General features: G+C 40.1%; 1 protein-coding gene across 7 annotated transcripts in view; it reads left to right on the top strand.

The window, feature by feature from the left end:
- Positions 1-19169, top strand: part of CDH20 (cadherin 20) — a 204283-nt gene that overhangs the window by 114539 nt on the left and 70575 nt on the right. The window contains exon 6 of one of the 7 annotated variants that reach the window (XM_045886612.2): positions 16147-16322. The exons of the other annotated variants lie outside the window; for them this stretch is intronic. The gene's annotated coding sequence lies outside the window, so the exon portion shown is untranslated. The remainder of the gene's footprint in view (positions 1-16146; positions 16323-19169) is intronic. 7 annotated transcript variants of the gene reach the window in all.

Below are 19169 nucleotides of genomic sequence, written 5' to 3'. Positions count from 1 at the left end.
GAGTACTAGTCCTGTCCCTGTAGCTGATCTGGGGGAAGACATTTAAACCACAGAGGACTTGCTTTCGATGCCAATGAAATTAGGAATTTGGATTAATCAATAACATGGCTCCTAAGGTTTCTTCCAGGTCCTAATTCTATTATTTCCATTAGAAAAGTATGAGAATTTCACTTAAAAAGTATGATTTGAGAAAACATCATGCAAACCCAAACTGATGGGCCTTCTACAAAATATGTAAGCAGTACTCTTCAAAAAGTGTATCATGAAAGTCAAAGAAAGCTCAGGAAACTGTCAGAGCTTGAAGGAGACTAAAGAGACATGATAATTAAATGCAATGTAGGATCCAGGATTAAATCCTGGAATAGAAAATGGACATTAGTGGAAAAATTGGGGAAACCTAAATAAAGTCTGTAGTTAATTAAAAAGTATGATTGATGGGTAAAAGTTTTAATAGGACAGTTTGCAAGATAAAGGTTCTGGAGCCATTAATGAAATAATTTTTTCAAAAAGAGGTCAACCTTCTTTTTAAGTGTGAAAATGCATATTAAATAATCTTAAAATGATGCAGCTTTTGAGTAATTTATTCCATGTTTTGGGTTTCTTCGATATGCCTAATTATGTCAATGGAAGGTTACATTATACTCTTAATATTCTTCTGGCCACACAGTCATCTTCTAGGAGATTCTACAAGTATACAATTATTTGTCAAATGCAGGAATGTGGTTTATGAGAACTTGAGTTAGACAAGCAAACAAAGCAACCCCATAGCTTTACCTTTAAGAACAAAAATCATATAATTCTGTGCTAAATGGCATCAAAGATGCCCTTTAATTTTATTTTTAATCTTATCTCAAATTAGCATTTGTTACATAATTTGGGCAGTTAACATCATCTCAAGGATGAGCACCCCTTAGAGTTTTTAATGAATTACTGAAAAATGTTTAAACACACTGACATGAGTTTAAATGCTAGACCCCTCTTCATTATAGATTTACCCCCACAGAGTTCTAAAAAATGAACTCTTATGACCCTATCATTTAATAAGCTTACAGCTTGGATTGGCCCCTTTCCATGGCAGGTTGCTAACCTCAATCCTCTATCCTAAGCCCTGTGTGGCCCCATTCCTCTTATTTGCTCGAAGGTGGGTGTGGAATCTGAGTAGTTGCAAGATGATAAATTTTGGCAATAGGCTCAAACTATTTCTTCCCATCTTTCTGGTCATCAAATGCAAAGGATAACTTGGTCTTGGTATTCTGTGTTCTCCATAGGATTTGCAGAATACCTCTCTGAGGTTTTCCCAGACCTATTACTGTCGTTATTTGTTGTTCATGGGTAATACCACTAGATGATGTACTTTTCATGTTTGGTATTAAGACTTGCAAACCAAATCTCTTTCAATGCTTAAAAGACTTCTAATCTATTTTAATAGAGCTGTTTCTATGTTTAAAATATAAAAACTATTCATGTCTAAACAGAGTTATGTAATTACATAACATTTAAAAAACAAAACCAAGGTTTGGGAGGACATGTCTTGAGAGCAAGACAATTGTAGCCACAAGGTTTGGGTGGGAGACATTTTACAATGGAAACAGTTTATCTTTTTAAAAAAAGAGCCCTTTGAGGGGCACCTGGGTGGCTCAGTCAGTTAAGCATCTGACCCTTGATTTCAGCTCAGGTCATAATCTCAGGGTGGTGAGATGGAGCCCCACGTCAGGCTCTGTGTTCATCGGAGAATCTGCTTGCGATGCTCCCTCTCCCTCTCCCTCTGCCCCTCCCCCTTCTTAAGTGTGTACTCTCTCTCTAAATAAATAAAATCTTTTTTAATTTAAAAAAGACCCCTGATTGATAAAGCCATTTCTGATAGAACATCTTCCAATTAGAGATCCTCCTAAACAGATCCTTGCTCTCTCTGAAACTCTGTTCTTGCTTCCACTGTAGAACATCAGCCTTGTCTGTGAAGCATTCCCAGAATCTAAAAAGAGGTGGTGACCTCTGATTATCCACTGATGCTTCAGTGGTTGCCTAACCACAGCTTACTGAAATAGCAGTGGCTGTGAATCCAGAAAATCTGGTCTGAATAGCTTATCTAGCATTAATAATTATAATAATGATAGCTAGCATTTATCTAGCACTTAGAGAGTTTTGTCAGACACTGTTCAAAGTGCTTGTTGTACTATTTTCTTTAATCTTGACAACAATCTTGAACATCAGGTATTCCTATTATCCTCCCCCTTTTACAGAAGAGGAAATTTAGGCACAGAAAGGTTAAATTACTCACCCAAAATAGTACAGTGGAAGGGCTACCCCACATTCAGCTACTATGAATACTACTCATATCCTTCCTTGTGAGGTCACTTTCCCCAAGTAATTAAATTCCCAGTCTGTTTCCTTATCTGCCTTTTGACTAGATGGCCTCAGAATTAATGCCTGTACCATCTACTTCACAGACTTGTTGGAAAGATCAAATATGATGGCAAAGCAATGTGTTTGGGTTTTTTTTTTCCTTCTTTGGGGCTGTTACAAAAATACTGAATACAGAATATATAACATATGTGGCAAGATCTTGACTATTTGGGTGGAAACTGAGTGCCTTCTAGAGCCAAACGAACACTGAAAACAGGAAGCTAAGGATTCTTCAGTCCCTTTGTCCCCTTCCCCCTTTCCATCCAGTCAGGCCCAGAGCTCCCACTGCATGGCAATCCACTGCCATTTCCTGGTTGGCCTCACACTGATGCCTCTCTTCTGTATAACAGATCTAATTTTATATGCAGATCCTCCAATGGATGATCTGGGTTCTCAGTCAACTCTTTTCACAAGCAAAGAAACCAGACTTCCTTTGAACACTTTTTAAAGAAAACACACATAGAACATAATACAAGTGTTCAAACAAACACAACAGAGTGTCTTTCTGCTCTGCCTCTTTGCGTCTTCTCTCCATGTCTGTTTCTCTTTTTCCTTCTGTCTGCCCTGTTGTTGGTATGACACCCTCTCCATCTGGTTGCCTTCTCATTCTCTAAAATCTCCTCCCTTTGTCATCCGCACCCACCCCCACCCCACGCTCTTAGTTTACTATGTTAGAATATTGAACCAACATTTTACCTATTATTTACTCTATTTCAGAATAGGGTTTTCCTTAGTTGAGGAGAATAGTGAAATATTCTAAATATCCATTTTCAAAAAGAATTCCAAAATACCTTAGGTTGTCAATGATTTATTTAGCCCTGGATCCTGATTTATTGGGCCCATTCCTGCAATATTTGGGGAAGGGGGGGCCAGGAAAGTAGTCCGTCAAAGAGGCATCTTGGACATTATCTCTTCCCACATGAGGCCTGCCAAAGCCCCTTCCCTTTCAGAGCAAAGCATCTGGGTCTGAACTCTGCCAGACGATAGGCAAAAAATTGTTCTCCACAAACGTCTTTGATTTTGCATACATCAATAGAGCCTCCCTCGGGCTTGGAGAATCAGGCTGAGAGGCTCATGATGTCTATAACCTGTGATTCCTTCAGGATCTGAACAGAAGCTAAAGGGCCCATATGCAGTAACTTAACTTGAAGGTAGATTGTGCATAAACATCTGAGAGCAGAAGTCAGCCCTGCAATGGTATGTGAATTAATGAAGGCAAATTAGCCTGGGATTTGTGTTTGTTGTGTAGGAAGGTGATGGCAGAGTAAATCTTCCAAATTTAAGTATATTTTATGTTAATTGCATAAAGTAGCATAGATTTGTTGCTTTAAATCTCATCCACAGGGAGCTAGAATTGGGCTTGTTGATTTCTTTTATTAGCCACTAAAATGACTCCATTCCTTGTTTGTATTTACTAGAGAAGCACAGATCTATTTCAGAATTGCTTTACAACTTTAAGTGTTTTAAGAAACTTCTTTTTAATACCATCCAGTTAATTGTACCGTGAGAGCTCCTAAGTGGGACATTATATCTATCAGTCTTAAGTGCTGCTGCGGATATAATAGCTTCGGTCATATTATTATAATCTCTTTTATTTAGAGCACTTGGAAAGCTAAAAATTAAATATGCCTCAATCTGCTATCATTCTATTACTTACCTTAGTGCTAAGTAAATACTAATGAAACTCTATCACCTCGGATTCAATTATATTCTGAATTCTTTCATGATGGAATACAAGTTCATTGGAGATAGACATCTTTCTTTGTTTCCCCTCTCTCTACGCAGTTAAAAATGTTTTCTCTATAATGGCAAGTTTCTGTGTGCACTGATTTTTTGAACTCAATTTGTGCACTTAATCGGGGAGAGAAATAAAATGGAGAAAGGGGAAATGGTGGAATTACATCCATGTGCTAAATCCGAATGCATTTAACATATCAAGGCCAGAATCTAAGTTCTTAGAGAGGCAGGGCCATGTAAAGCTAGATATTCCCCAAGGGGGAGCAGCCCCTTGCTACTCTAGATGTAGTCCACCAATTAGCATGTTTACACCTACAAGCTTGTCAGCAACATAAAAGCTCAGGCCCCAACCCAGGCTGCCCTAGTAACATCTGCACCTTAACCAGACCCTGCAGGACTCCTACGTATCCTATGTACTTGCAAGTCTGAGAAGCCTCGTCTACCTGGCCCAGAGCCTCCAGGGAGAAGATGGAAAAGTCCACACTGATTAGCCTCAGGAATTAACTAGGAATATTCCAGTCATTCCCCTCAGCAGACAATGGTGCTACAGAGATAATGGAAAGTAAAAAGCAGCAACACTTTAAAAATCAAATCAGCCATTGAAATCTGGTGGTGGGAGAGGTAGAGACAGGGAAGCAGGAAAGAGTCACACAATTAAGTCCAACCAACTGTTGAAAGAAAAAGCTCTTGTTGGAACTCTTACCTTCCTCTCTGCATGATGTTATTGGATTTGATTTCCTTTCATCTAGAGAAGGACAAATTGGAAAAAAAAAAAATGACCTAAATTCAGTATTCCATCCAGATGCTTTCAATTTGGCAGGCGGGAAGCAAGTTTTGCATAGAGACTGAGCTCACTGAAAGGGATTAGAATTTTGAGTTGGAAATTCCAAAGGCATTTTAAAGTCAAGCAACTGTTCAGGAAAAATATAAATACAAGTGACCTTGATACAATTCTGCAATGATATTCACATCTCAGAGCCATCTTGGAATAAGCTCCTCGGGGTACCTTTGTCACTAGTCTTCCTGGCATTGAGTTCAAAACAACAGATTTATGCTAAGTTTCCCTCAGACAAGCAACCAAAAGTGGGAGGTGTAGTAGGATCCGGACCACATCTAATCTAAGAGGAGAAGCCGGTCGCAGAAAACTCCTACAGTACAGGGAGGTCATAACGTAAACAGGCCACCGCCACCACAAAGGCTGTGCTTACCCAGCTAACGGTGTCTCAGAATTGGCTTCCTCTGAGTCTGATACAGTCCTGGCCTTCCCACTTGACAGCCATCCATGACAGTGACATGGGCAGCAACACCAGCCTTCCCTGAAAGGTAATCTGCAGGGTCAGACTGCCTCTGGCCTCAGAGTAAGTTTGAGATTTTTGACAGCCCTTGACCATATAGTCTATTATTGCATTAGCTGTTTTGCTGAATTTCCTCTTTCCTTAGCCATTTGTGTTTTTCTCATGTTTTGCCACTTCTTTCAATAAGTAATGATATCTTAGATACCACCAGCTGCTAACATCAGACAATATTTAAATGTTTTTCAGTTTTTTCAAATAATTTATTGATTTAGGAGTAAATACATCTTTCAATATTTTTTAATCAAAATTATTTAAAGTATCTCAGGTAGTAAGTGCTACCAAGATGCAGGACATTGTTACTTATATTTTTTCCACTAAGATACACAAATGAGTTTTTTAATTCTAAAAGAAAAATAGCAATTTTGTCATTTCATGAAAAGGTAAATTTGAACCACAGCATATACGGATTTTATAAAAATTATACAAGTGCCTATACAAGTAGGGGATTTGAATTTACTATTAATTGGGAAAATGTTTTAGTTTCTTTAATGACTATTCCATCTCAAATAGTAGTATACAAAACTAATGACCTCATTCAAAATTAGATCAAAATGATTACTAATTACAGAAAAATAGTTCAGCATGGTATATTAGCTTCCTAGGCTGCCATAACACACTGGATGCCTTAAAACAACAGAAATTTATTGTCTCACAATTCTGGAAGCCAGAAGTCCAAATAAGGCCACATTCACGGGTACCAGGGGTTAGGACTTCAGCATATTTTTTTGGAGGGGGACAAAATTCAACCCATAAATGTGGCCAGCATTTCTGTGATGGAATATAGCCTCTAAATCATAAAATCATAGTATTATTCTCTCTCTCTGCTCCAAAAATTATAACTTCTTTTCACATGCCTTCACAAAACAAAGGAACGGTTAGAAATCAAGCAACAGTTGCTAACGTAATGTGTCCAACAAGTATTTGATAAAGGTTCTCTTAGAAAAGAGAAAAGGGCATCCAAAGCATGTCAGGGATGGCCGTGCCAATGATAGGAGCTGATGACTTAAGATCCTTGAGATCTCATCTCCCTGGGTGACACAGGGTTTAAGAAAACACGATAATGATAAGTTCAAAAGATTCATCAAGGGGAAGAGATAGAAGACTACCTAAAGTTACTTACTCCATAAATAATTTAGCATGACAAATCTCTGATACCAGTTGAATGTTCAGAAAACATAATTCACACTAAGTCATGATGTACCATTCATCATGTAACATATTATAGTAAATGACTTTTTGTTGTTACAGTATTTAAATATGTGACTTTCTTCCCCAGACTTTGAATATTCCCACCTTCCCCTTGTAGTACTACTTAAGGACTCTTTCCCTTGGCTCTTCCCCTGTGTGAGCTTTTTTTCTCTACCCTGTAGGCACTCATAGGCACCCTCACAGGAACCTCTCAGCACCAGTCCTGCTTGCTAGCTTCCTCTCATCTCAACCTCTGCTCCCGACTTCTATCCTAGTATCTTTGATACACACCCATGCTTCTCAAACTTGAACGTGGGATCTTGTTAAAATGCAGATTCTGATTCAGTATGTCTGGCGAAGGGTCTGCCATCCTGCATTCCTAACAAGCCCCTGGGTGATGACCAAGCCACTGGCCCATGGACCCCCACAGCAAGGCTGTACACCCTGATGGACGGCCCTCCAAGGCCTTCACTATAAGTCCTACCACCATCCCCAGTTGGGCCTCCCTTCTCCCTCAAGGGCTCATACTTCAAAATGATCTCTCACCACTACTACCCACCTCCTCTCATCAGCTCCTGTTGCCTTAAGTACATCTCAAGTACTCAAATGAATAAAATAATCCTACTAAAGAATGAATGGATGATGCACTCTCCCTACCGCCCCTCCCCTCCCCACCCTCTCAGAAGTTTTCCTTGGCAGTTTGTGTGAATATCTAAATCAAGTAGTTTTCACTTGAAGTATAAACACTGGTACATTTTTCTGGGAAGGGGAGTCAAGATTGTTTATCAGACTTTCAAAGAATTCCCTAATCCCTTTAAGTAGTAAAATGTCAGGTACTGTTAATAAACCTATTTGGAAGGGCAACAGAGGGGTAAGGGTGGAGGGGCCTCCGCCTGAGGCACACAACTTGGCCTTCTTCCTTTCACTTTGTGAAGCTGTTCACGGGAAAGGAAGAGACAGCGGAGCTGGGGACTGCAGTGAGTTTCCTATTCACGTTCCCTCAAACTCAGGCAACGAGTTACTTTGGGTTCTGCTTCCTTGTATTCACAGAGAATTCCAATCTGGAGGCTGGAGCACAACACCCAGCCCTTAGTGAAACTTGAAGGTGAGATACGGTATGGAAGGAAGGAGCTGTGTCCTCCTCACTGCATCCACCTGGAGCTAAGATTCCAGGGCCCAGGAAGTCCAAACTCCCAAATCGGGGAGAAGGCAAAAGGACCCTGGACCACTGGGAAAATAAGTGCCTCTGCCAAAGGAAAGAGAATCATGGGTCTTCCGAAGGGCCTGGAAGTGTAACCTCTGCCTCCTCTAAGCACACTGGGCCCTGGAAATGCCTTGTGTAGCTACACATTAAATGAGATAACATATGTAAAGCACCCAGCATGGAGCCCGGCAGATATTAGGAATTCAATAAATATTAGTTCCCTTCCCTATTAAAAGTAATACCAGCTACACTGTTTCTGTGATTTGCTTGCCATTATTACCATAGAGCACAGCGAGAGGCGTGCGTAATTAAGTATGTACCACTCTGGCAATTTCGTTTTTTTTAATTTTATTGATGACATCATTATATGCTTTATATAAGCTCAGAGTTTTCTGCTTATGCAGCATGGTCAACTATTCCTAACTTTCAAAAAAAAAAAAAAATGCAAAGGAACATCTGAGGGAAGAACAGTTTAGTGGTTTAACAAGGTAAAAAATAAGTTTAACATCTTCCTGAAGTGTGAAATATCACTTTCCTCATTGTTCTTCCTGTGCTAACCCAGTTGCACCCCTCAACCCTGATACCCCCCCACCAACACCCCCTCCCTCTGTCCTCATTACACTGCAGCAAAGACCAGACAATCCCCTTCCATGTGTGTTCTGGATGCTTCAATTCATACGCTGTTCAACCCTAGCAGTTTGGGAACACCAGCCAGGGCACAGCGTGCCACAGGAACTGACAGTTACCCGTCAAAACTATCTTCACTTGGGTCCCTGATCAAAACACTGGTGGAGAATGAATGTGGGCGGTCACTTGACACCACATGGGAGCTGAAAGCCACCACACCCATTTACCAGTACCTGGGACTAGGAGGAAACATCAGCATCAGAGTGAAAAATAGCCAGAGCCCTCCAATTTGCAAGCAGACATTAATGAACCAGGCACAGAACTGAAGTTGAAGTTGAGGTTGAGGGGAAAGCAGCTGCAACCTCCATCACGGGCTGGATGTGAATTATTCTTACTAAAACGTCTATGGAACCACTGAACCTATTTAGAAAAATCTCAACAGTATTTACCACTGTAGCACACTAATTCTGATTTGTAACTAACTTGAGGAAATGATAATATCCACAAATGGGATCAATCATTTCAAAATCAGCCTTGTCGTAGAAGACAACATCAATTCCAAAGTAAATCCGAGAGAAGATTTTGTCAGGATGCTCGCTGGCCTGGCTGCCCAAAACATCACCTGGTATTTTTTAAAATTGAAACTGAAAATAGGGTCATTGTCAACAGGCTCTGGCACTCATTACTCTCCACATGTATACTCCTACAGCTACCAAAAAGCAAGGCATAAAAAGCAAAGAAAAGCACCAAATCTATTAACTGTACTCATCCTCTAGCCTTCGGGCTTCTCTCAACCATAACTTTGCATCTGATAATTACAACTGCCATCTTCCTACAAAGAATGGCACCCTCCCCACTTTCTGTGTGGACCTTTTGCTAGTAACGCACATTATTTCCCATCATAATGAAGAAAATAAAACAGAAATGGCAATAAGAACCCTGGATCGTTTAGTTACCAGGTTTGCAAGACTGAATTGACATTAGATTTCCAAAGCATTTTTAAATTTTCATATTTTGGAAATAAAACGATTCTTAATGTTCAGAGAGAATTAATGGCTTGGAATTTTGTCATCAACTAAGGTGAATTTTAATGGCTCATTTTAAAAATTAATATTGAAATGAAACAAGAAGTTTGAACAGCACAGTAGATCAAAGCACCAAAAAAAACAAATGGAAGGTGATGTTTGTGAGTGCGAAGTCAATAAAAACTATCCTCATTCTAATTCTACAGAAAATCTCAGTAACCCACCCACATACATGAGGATCTGCCCTAAAAAGAAGGTGTACTCATCACCTAAACAATACAAAGCTGAATAAAGACATATTCCCTAGGAACTGCAAAGCAGTTCTTTTCACTGTTTGAAGAGTAATGAATCACTTTTTGAAATAAATACAAATACAAGATTTACAACACGTAAACAACCCTGAGAGTGATTGTCTACCCATCTTTTTACAAAAAAAAATTCTACCCTAGTTATCTCACAAATGTTCAAACTTATTATCTAACATTTAACAATAGAAACTTACTATTTTATTTAAATGCTGCATCATAGTATATTTCTTAAAAATTAGTATTCATAAATCTTTCCATGACATGATGTTCCAGTCATGCAAAGTTACAGAATATGTAGCTCATGACATCACCACCATCTCTATCAAGGCCGTCTTGTTATGACTCTACCTTCTGCAGGTCATCTTAGTAATAAAGGTGCTCAAAACAATCGAGGGGGTGGGAGAGAGGATTAACTCTATGAAAATCTTGAACTATTCTTCCCACAACTTGAGGACAGTTTTCCATGAGACAGATATAATTCCTGCTAGTAAAGTTTTGGTCTCAGATAACCAAAACTGGTTTCCTCAAGCTAGTTTTAAGGAAATGGGGGAAATGAGTGAGTGCATGGTTACAGAGGTATCTCACAGAATCCAAAAGCAGGAGGTTCAGCTCAGCCTCCCAAGGGACAGGAACTGGGAAGAGAGAGGTCTTGTGCCTTCCTTGTGTCTCTCTTCTCTGCCATTCTTCCTTTGCACAGCCTCTGCAGGACACAGCATCCCATCCATCCCTGTACATCCCAGGTCCACATTCCCAAGAAAGAGAAGCCGTATGGCCCACCTTGACTCAAGATGTCCACCCTGTTCTAAGCAGTTTCAGCCTGGGAGAGGGACATAGTCTTTTGTTATCAACAAGGCCGCAGGAGGGTCCCAGGCTTTGGGACCCAGGAGCAGTTCTTAAACAAGACAGACATATGCTACATAGGGACCCCAAAAGGCATCTGGGACAGTCTCTAATAAGAGGCTCCATTCATAGTGGTGAGTCTGCCATTTGGGAGACATACTGCTAAGACACCCCCTTCAGATTCTACTGTTAGAATTATGTGCAAATTATTTCACTGGAAAATATGTTTCATATTTTTTCTATATTTGGAGAGACTTGTGGCATAATTTTCCTTCCTCGCCTCGTGAGAATCTGACAATTTCTACATAGTCACAGTGAAGAAGCATGTTTTGGGGTATTTTGGTCTGTTTTTCCCAAAAAATGTATCAAGAATAGAGTGTCTTTTTGACAAGCCAGGTAGAACTTTACATCTTATCTACAAGTGTCCATTTTCTCCTATCCACCAAATATAGGATTTGCAACTTCAATACCTTTAGGGAAATCACCACTCCTGACTAAGTAATATGAAATCCGCAGTTGGACAGATTAATTGCCCGCCCCCCAAAAAAAACCTCAGGAAAAGATGCAAGCAATTATGAGAAAAGGCTTTATAGTTTGCACCGCAGGAGTGTTGTCTTTCCTACTTTTGGAAAGAAACTTTCATTGAGCACCTGTTTTGTTCCACACACTATGCTTCGCATGTTGCAGACAGGAGATGATTTAATCCTTAGGGCAACCCTACAACTCTACAGATTGGAAAAACTCTCTGAGCCTCAGAAAGATGAAATAATTTGGAAAAAAAAAAAACCCACAGAGATAAATGTAAACCCGATTCTGCCTGATCCCACAGTCCATGGTGTTCCTCCCACTAGTACTAATAACTAGTATTTATTTAGGACTTACAGTGTACCAAGGCCTTTCCCTTACTTCACTTACAATGACTTAGGCAGCAGATTTATAAACTAGCTACCATCAGCTCTGTTTCGTACGTGTGGACAGGGAAACACAAAAAGGTTTAGTGTTTGCCCAAATTCATACAGCCTGTAAATGGCGGAGCTGAGATTAGAACCCAGGTGATCCGGCTGCACGTCACGTCCAGTTGCCTCCTCTGGAGAATCCGATCCTGTAGATAGCACATGGCCCTTCTTACTGATTGCTCTCATTATTAAGTCGATATGCCTTAACTGTGTCTGTGAGACCAGCCATGACTACATCACAAGTTCAAAGTAAAATAGAGTTAAAATTGCATAGCTTGCCTTTTCACTGCGTGCGTGGAGAACGGAAATGACAATCTTGGTAACCAGGATTCTCCCACCCTTATTTCACCCTAAAACAGCTCTTTTTCCTTATAATCCCTAAAGATTCAAGACATCAAGACATACTAAAGGTGTTACGGGTGAGGGAAATCTCTTCACTTCTGTGTACAGGGGTGCATGTGCGTGCACATGTATGTGTGTGTGTGTGTGTGTGTGTGTTTGGGGAGGAGGAGAGCAAGGTATTAAAGAATATTGGTAACTCTCATCTAAAAACGTTCTTTTCCTTACCTCTCCTTTTAAAGATAAGCATATGTGGTGTCTCTGCCAGGAGACCTTAATAGATGGCATTCCTCTAGCAGCTTTTTTTTTCCCTGCTTGCTTCATTAAAAGTCTTCCAATTTCAAATCACTACAGTGCAAGTGGTTTAGATAATGTACTGTCATCCGTACCTCATACATCGTGTCCAGGGGACTTGCCTTACAGTAAGCATCACTTCGATTGCAGTGAGCTGGCCACGAGCCATGACCTATGGGGGCCCCAGTGGCCATTTATTGTAAACTACAGCTTCTGGGTGATGCTAATGAAGTTCTTAAAGAAGCCACATTTGCATGACTTCACATTTTACCGTGTCTCCTTTAAAACTGCTAATAAAAGCCCGGCAAATGTGTTCTTTATTATTAATTTGTTACCCCATTTTCTTCATCTCTCTGTGCAGGGAAAACCACTTCCATGCATCCCGCTACACCGTATCCCTTCATGACCACCAAAAACCAAACACCTCCCCGGAAAAAATCGCAAAAACCTCATGTGGTAACTGCCTCCAAATTTGGAGCTTTATATACAAATTGTTTATGACATTTACAAAACTGGGAAGAAACTGCAATAGCACTGTGCTTCTGGAAAGATGAGGCCAATTTCAGAATCCAATTTTCAAAAGGAAATGCCATGTTTGTTTCATGTCAGCCTCCGCTTCAGACCAGAGGAAAAAAATGAACAAAGCAAAAACCGTTGGTCTGGCTGGTTATTTCCAAGCAAAGCAGAGGGCAGATGGAAAGCCATTCAGTTGGCTGTGACGCCTTGTCTTGTCTACCTCCAGTTGCTTTGGAAGCAGCTGAGCAAAGCTTAACCCCACTGAATGGGGATTCTCATTCTCTCTCTCTCTCTCTCTCTCTCTCTCTCATACACACACACACACACACACACACACAATTTATTTAAATAGCAGTATTTTTAAAAATATAGGCTGGGCTGTCACACGGCCAGGTGGCCTGGCTGCGTTAGCAGTTCAGCTACACCAGACTGGCTGCCCAGTTTACCAAAGGCCCTGCCTCCCAACCGACCTGTAGTGACAACCCCATACAGAGCCATGGGTGCACAGGATACCCTCAAGCCCAATGCAGTCTCTTGTTAAGGTGGAAAGATTTCCAGAAGGGAACACGTGGTACTTGTAGATTTAGAATCAAGCTTTGGAGTATGAATATACATATATTTTTACATAGATATATATATAAAATTAAAATCATCTCTGCTATTGCATGTTTGCATTTACATCTCCATATGTACATTATAGTTTCCAGCTACATCCATATATGTGGAATTAATGAATAAAAACACATAGTCACAAACACACACACATAAATACACAGCAAACACAGAGAAGGATCTAGATACATTGCAGATCTCATATATGATATCAGGTATCAGATATCAGTGTATCTAGATACGGTGACGGTATCACATATCATATATAGTTCATAGAGATTCTGATAAAAAATTTGTATAGGAAAAAAATATATATCGACTTTTAAATGAATTTTTTTCCCCTATATTCAACTTTCTTCCCAAAGACTGTTTTTCTTATTGCTCCCTACTGTAAAACAACTTGAGTATTATATTACCTCTGTTGGTCTATACAATGTGCAAAAAGAACACAAGCACCAACCAGTCACATCTGTGTTTGCTTGCCTCTGCCAACTGTCTGCATATAAATTCCACTCACTCCCCCTGCCTACTGCGGTAAATGCAGATCGTACATAGCAGAATGCCTAGAGCATGTGGGGAAAACAAGGCTCAGTTAGCTTGATGACTGTGGGGGTAACATCTTATCATCTCTGTACACAATATATTGTGTACATGGATGACTGTTGTCTACAACACGACTGGGCACTAGCTGTATCCAATCTATTTCTATGCTGTATTGTCATTGGTCAAAAATGGCCTTGTTCTCCCATTCCCTCCATTTTCCAACTGAAAAAGGAAAGGAACTGATAAGCCTAGCTCAATTTGTTCTGGCAATTATTACAAAATTCCTACTGTGAGGGAGGCCCTGCCCGTTGGTGCGGAATGACACGCAGCCATCCAGGGTCCAGACAAAAGGAGACCCTGCTTTTCTCCAAGTGTATTCAGCCATGTATAGACATATTGGCTGAGATGCCTGCCCATTCACATCTTAATGGGAAAAAGAGAGAGACAAGAACCTAGGGGGGGTGGAAACAGGAGAAGGAAAGATTATCAAGTGACACCAGATAACAAAACGTGAACTTGGCGAAGAGGAAGAAAGCAAACTATTTTGACCACAGGACAGTAAATCACTGATAAAATGTGGATATATATATGTTTTAGTACTATCCAGCTAAATTATGCTTTTATCACAGATAAAAGTTACTCTAATGATACTGAAATATGAAACTGAAGAAAGTTACGCCTGGAGGTTGGATTATGTGACTCTCGCTTCTACTATTCTCTCTCTCTCTCCCCCCGCTCTCTCTCCTGCACATTAATTCAACCAAATGAAACTTGGATGAAATACCACCAAGATGCATTCTAAAGTGTAATTCCTCTGAAACAAGTACATAGTTTTATTAGAAAACCAAAGTACTGGTCAAAAGGTGAAAAAAATAGATTATATTATGATGAAAAGAGGTCATTTAAGAAAAGGCTGAAAAAGCACTTCTTTTTGAAATGGCATATGGAGGCTTTTATAACACTGAAAAAAAGGTGACTTTTTCTTCATATTTGTCCTTATTCTCTGCTTATGAACAGAAAGAAAATGTTTGACGATAAGGTCACTTCAAATTCTAGGCCACAGCACATCTCTTCTCTGGAGCCGAATGCCCTCATCTTTCCCCCTTTCAACTATGTCTAATGATAATTGTTCTACCCATCCAACACTCCTGTCTACTAGGAAAACAGTTGACAAGAAGGAATGTCAGAGTTGCATCTGTGACATCCCAGAAATCATTTCTCCCAGCAAAAGTCACTTATTTCAAAGGATAAGTAATGAAATGAGCAGGGGAAAATTAATTTTAAAATCCGTTATTAGTTGCTTCTCTTTAGTCATAATGGAAATAGGGGGGAAAATTACAGATTCAGTAACATGCATTTTTTCCATTACGGAGAATGGCTAATTCAATGGATGAAGCATTAGAGAACTCAACTCCAGACAGAGAAACAAAAAGGAAAAGTTTAAGATATAAAATATACCATAAAATTGTTGGGAAACGTGAACTACAACCCCCAATGAAATTACCTCGTCTGGCAATTAAGAGCCCGTTTGCTGGAGCATTAATAGCCTCAAGCAAACTAAACAAACCCATTCCTGGCTGCCTGTAATGACAGATTTCTTAGGGAGTATTATTTAATTAACAATAATTTGAAAGAGCAGCTCAGCTGAGACACTGCTTGTACTTACTGGAAACCCTGAGCAATGGTAGTGGAAAAGATGTGCAATTTGTTCACCTTCCCATTATCTTTCGTTTCTGAAATACGTAAGTAGCTGATAGGTATTTGCCACTAGGTATTTTCAGCTGTCTGTGAGGCCAACACGTCCAAAGAACTTGAGCTCTTACTGTACCAGGCTGCTAATAGTCCTCTGCCGTTTGATTCTGTTAAGAAATCCCCCAGGGCCTCCAATGCTCAGGGACAGCATTCTTTGTCCTTCCCCCTTCTAGACAAGGGCAACTGCCAGCCCCCCTCCCCTGTGTACGCCAGGCTCCCTCCCACCCCCATACATCATTTGCCGCTAATCACCTAACATAAGTGATGCCTTTTGTTCTCCTTCCCTTCCCAAGTAGCTTTAGGTTGCATCAGCAACTTGGTGGCTGGCTGGGCCTTACTCCCCCGAGATGTCTTCCAACCCCATGGCACTGGCAGAGGGGTAAAGAAAGCTTTAGCTGGAGCAGCCTTCTCCCCTCAAAGTTACTGAACTAAATTCCCTACCTCCAGCAGCCTCCGTTGGAGCTGATTATAATTTAAGGACCAATTTCAAACTGGCAGAGGGAGGACCACTTTAAGTTGTTCTGACATACACTGGAAGCTGGCAACTTGAAGTGAACTCCACAACTACAGTGACAAGCTCAGGAAAATGCAAATATAGTGCACTCCGTGGAAGAAGGAGAAAAGTAAGTTATAAAACTTTTCATTTCGTCTGTTATTTCCAGGACATAGCTTCACAAAATCTGGTTTAAAATTGGGCAATGACACATAAAGAATGTCTTGGGAAGTGCAAGTGTTGATTTAGTTCCTGTGGGAGCCAAACAAAGCTAGCTAAGACAGTAATTTTAAATTATTATTGGATGGCTGTTAATTGTACTCACCAGTGTCCACTAAAATTCCTGCCAACAGAAAATCTTTATCTTGACTTGATTTGTGAGAAGCTTAGGAATGAACAGTCAGTGTAGAACATGGTTATTAAGCAAAACAAATTTCTGTTTGTGGCTTCTGAAAAGACAAATCTGAAATCCCAACCAGTTAGCTCATGCTTATGTTTGAGAGTAGATTAGGATAGGGTATGTGTAGAGCACCAGCATCCACAGTGGATTAAGATTGATTGCGGGAGCTAAAGATTTTTTCTTTGATTCTTTTGAGCCCACAGTAGCTTTCGCTCAAATAATATCAAAGGCATCTGATTAAACACACCTCCCAGCAGGATTTTATTGTAGGGCATGCTTTATTGTGTACAGTATAATCAGACTGATATCATATGGCATCAGCCAGTGAATGCCTTGTTTTGAAACAACTTGTGGAAATAGATTTTTATCCCTTTCTTTAATCCTAATTTGATACTATTAATCAATTCTATTATTTAAACTGACTATTAAGATTGGAATCAGTTTGATTTATCAGAATGTATTTCCCATTAATAAGGCTTTCTTTTTAGCCTCCCCCTTTAACTTTCATTTACTTTTAGTACTTTGAAGAGAAACATTTACAAAATCTTTTTCCCTCATATGGATTAAAGCATGTGGATTGGCTCCCCTTAAACTATTCTTAGCCTTACAGTATAAGAACAAAACCTTGAAGAGTTTATATGTGTTTCTTTTAATGATTCTTTACTATATAAGAAAAAAAAATGAAAGGGACTATAAGACAAAGAGCTAATAAATTAAATTTTGCAAAAGATACATAAGAGCATTTTCCATTCCAAAGAAACCCAATTCCTTTTACTGACATAGAAAAGAAATATACAGTAATTTTAACTGCTAATGCAGTTTCCACTAGTAACATTTGAACATCTTTGTGGTGCTGCTATATGGTATTTAAATATTAGAAAGTGCCAGCATAAAAGCAACGAACAGAGACACACAATTTTTCCAGACAGCAGAGCTAACAATCCTATCTTGCCACAAGTGTTACCTAAGATCAATCAGCAAGTTATTAAAAAAAAAAAAAAAAGTTTTTTCCTTTCTTTAACAGATCCTTTACAGCAAGTAAAAGTAGAAATAGCTAGTATCAAGCATCATCACCAACTGACTGCACTTTAGAGAAGGTTCTTTTCACTGTATGCTCATAAATTCAGCATTTCTTCTAGGCAAAAATGAGTGAAATGTTGTAAATGTTGTACTATGATGTAAAGTCAGCATTTGAAAAATCACTGATTTATGGGATTTGCAAAAAGCCATTCCCACGTTTGACAGACCTACTTGAGTTTGTGGAAGCTTCCTCCCACCCTTTAGTCTCCTGCTCCTGTCTTCCCCTGCTCAAAAAAGGGCAGATTTCTTAATTTCCATAAGCCATCTGCCCCACTTTATAAGCTTCACTGTCAGGAAATCTTTGTTTAAATCTCTTCCTCTACTGATTAAGGCCATGGTCCATGCCCCTGATCCCTAGGAGATGCCCGTCTTCAGTGAAGATGAATTTTTAAAATTTGGATGCCATTATCAAGCTACATTGACTTTTTCTTCTCTAGCCTTAAGATATCCTTTCCTGGTGGCGCCTGGGTGGCTCAGTCATTGAACATCTGCCTTTGGCTCAGGTCATGATACCAGGGTCCTGGGATTGAGCCCCACATCGGGCTCCCTGCTCCACGGGAAGCCTGCTTCTCCGTCTCCCACTCCCCCTGCTTGTGTTCGCTCTCTTGCTGTATCTCTCTCTGTCAAATAAATAAACAAAATCTTAAAAAAAAAAAAAAAGATATCCTTTCCTGGGCACCTGGCTGGCTCAGTCGGTAGAGCGTGCAACTCATGATCTCGGGGTTGTAAGTTCAAGCCCCACGTTGAGTGTAGAGGTTACTTAAAAATAAAAAAAATAAAAAATAAATCTTTAAGGGTTGCCTGGGTGGCTCAGTCTTGGTTAAGCACCTGTCTTCAGCTCAGGTCATGATCTCAGGGTCCTGAGATCGAGTCCCGCATTGGGCTCCCTGCTCAGGGGTGGGGTCTGCTTCTCCCTCTGCCTCTCACTGGTGCACGTGCTCTCTTCTCCCTCTCTAATAAATAAATAAATAAATCTTTTTAAAAAAAATTTCCTTTCCTTGGACACTGTAGGTTTCATCTTTAGAGCCTTGAGGACTCCTCTGAACCTGATCCAAGCTTCCACCCTCACTTCACAGCCCCCTTTGGGTTGCAGCCCCCTTTGGGTTGCAGCTCTCAGAAACCAAGAAAGCTCTGGTGAGGAACCCAGTCCCACCTGGCAGATCCTCAGGATCCTACTCTTTTAATACTGCTGCTATACAAGTACCACAACTCTCACTGAAATGAGAATGTCATATTGCTGAACCATTCATTGTTCACTTTTTGTTTAATTTTATTCTATTCCAAGTTTTATTAAATTCCTGCTTGCTGCTGACACTGTGCTAATTCTGAAGACACAGGGTGACAGTCGCTGCCCTCAGAGAATTCAAAGGGTAGTGGGGAAAGCAGACCATGTGGGCTGGCTGGTATGATGGACAGAGTGGCATGGGGGCACAGAAGACAGGTCTCGTAATTAACAAACGCTTCCTGGAAGAGAGGTTGCCAAGCAAAGGGCCTAGA

The sequence above is a fragment of the Mirounga angustirostris genome, unplaced genomic scaffold, assembly GCF_029215605.1.
Source record: "Mirounga angustirostris isolate CCGP_5_RB_7025 unplaced genomic scaffold, mMirAng1.0.hap1 SCAF_14, whole genome shotgun sequence".
Taxonomy (NCBI): Eukaryota; Metazoa; Chordata; class Mammalia; order Carnivora; family Phocidae; genus Mirounga; species Mirounga angustirostris.
The sequence above is the reverse complement of the archived record's forward strand: the minus strand, read 5'-3'. Positions and strand labels throughout refer to the sequence as shown.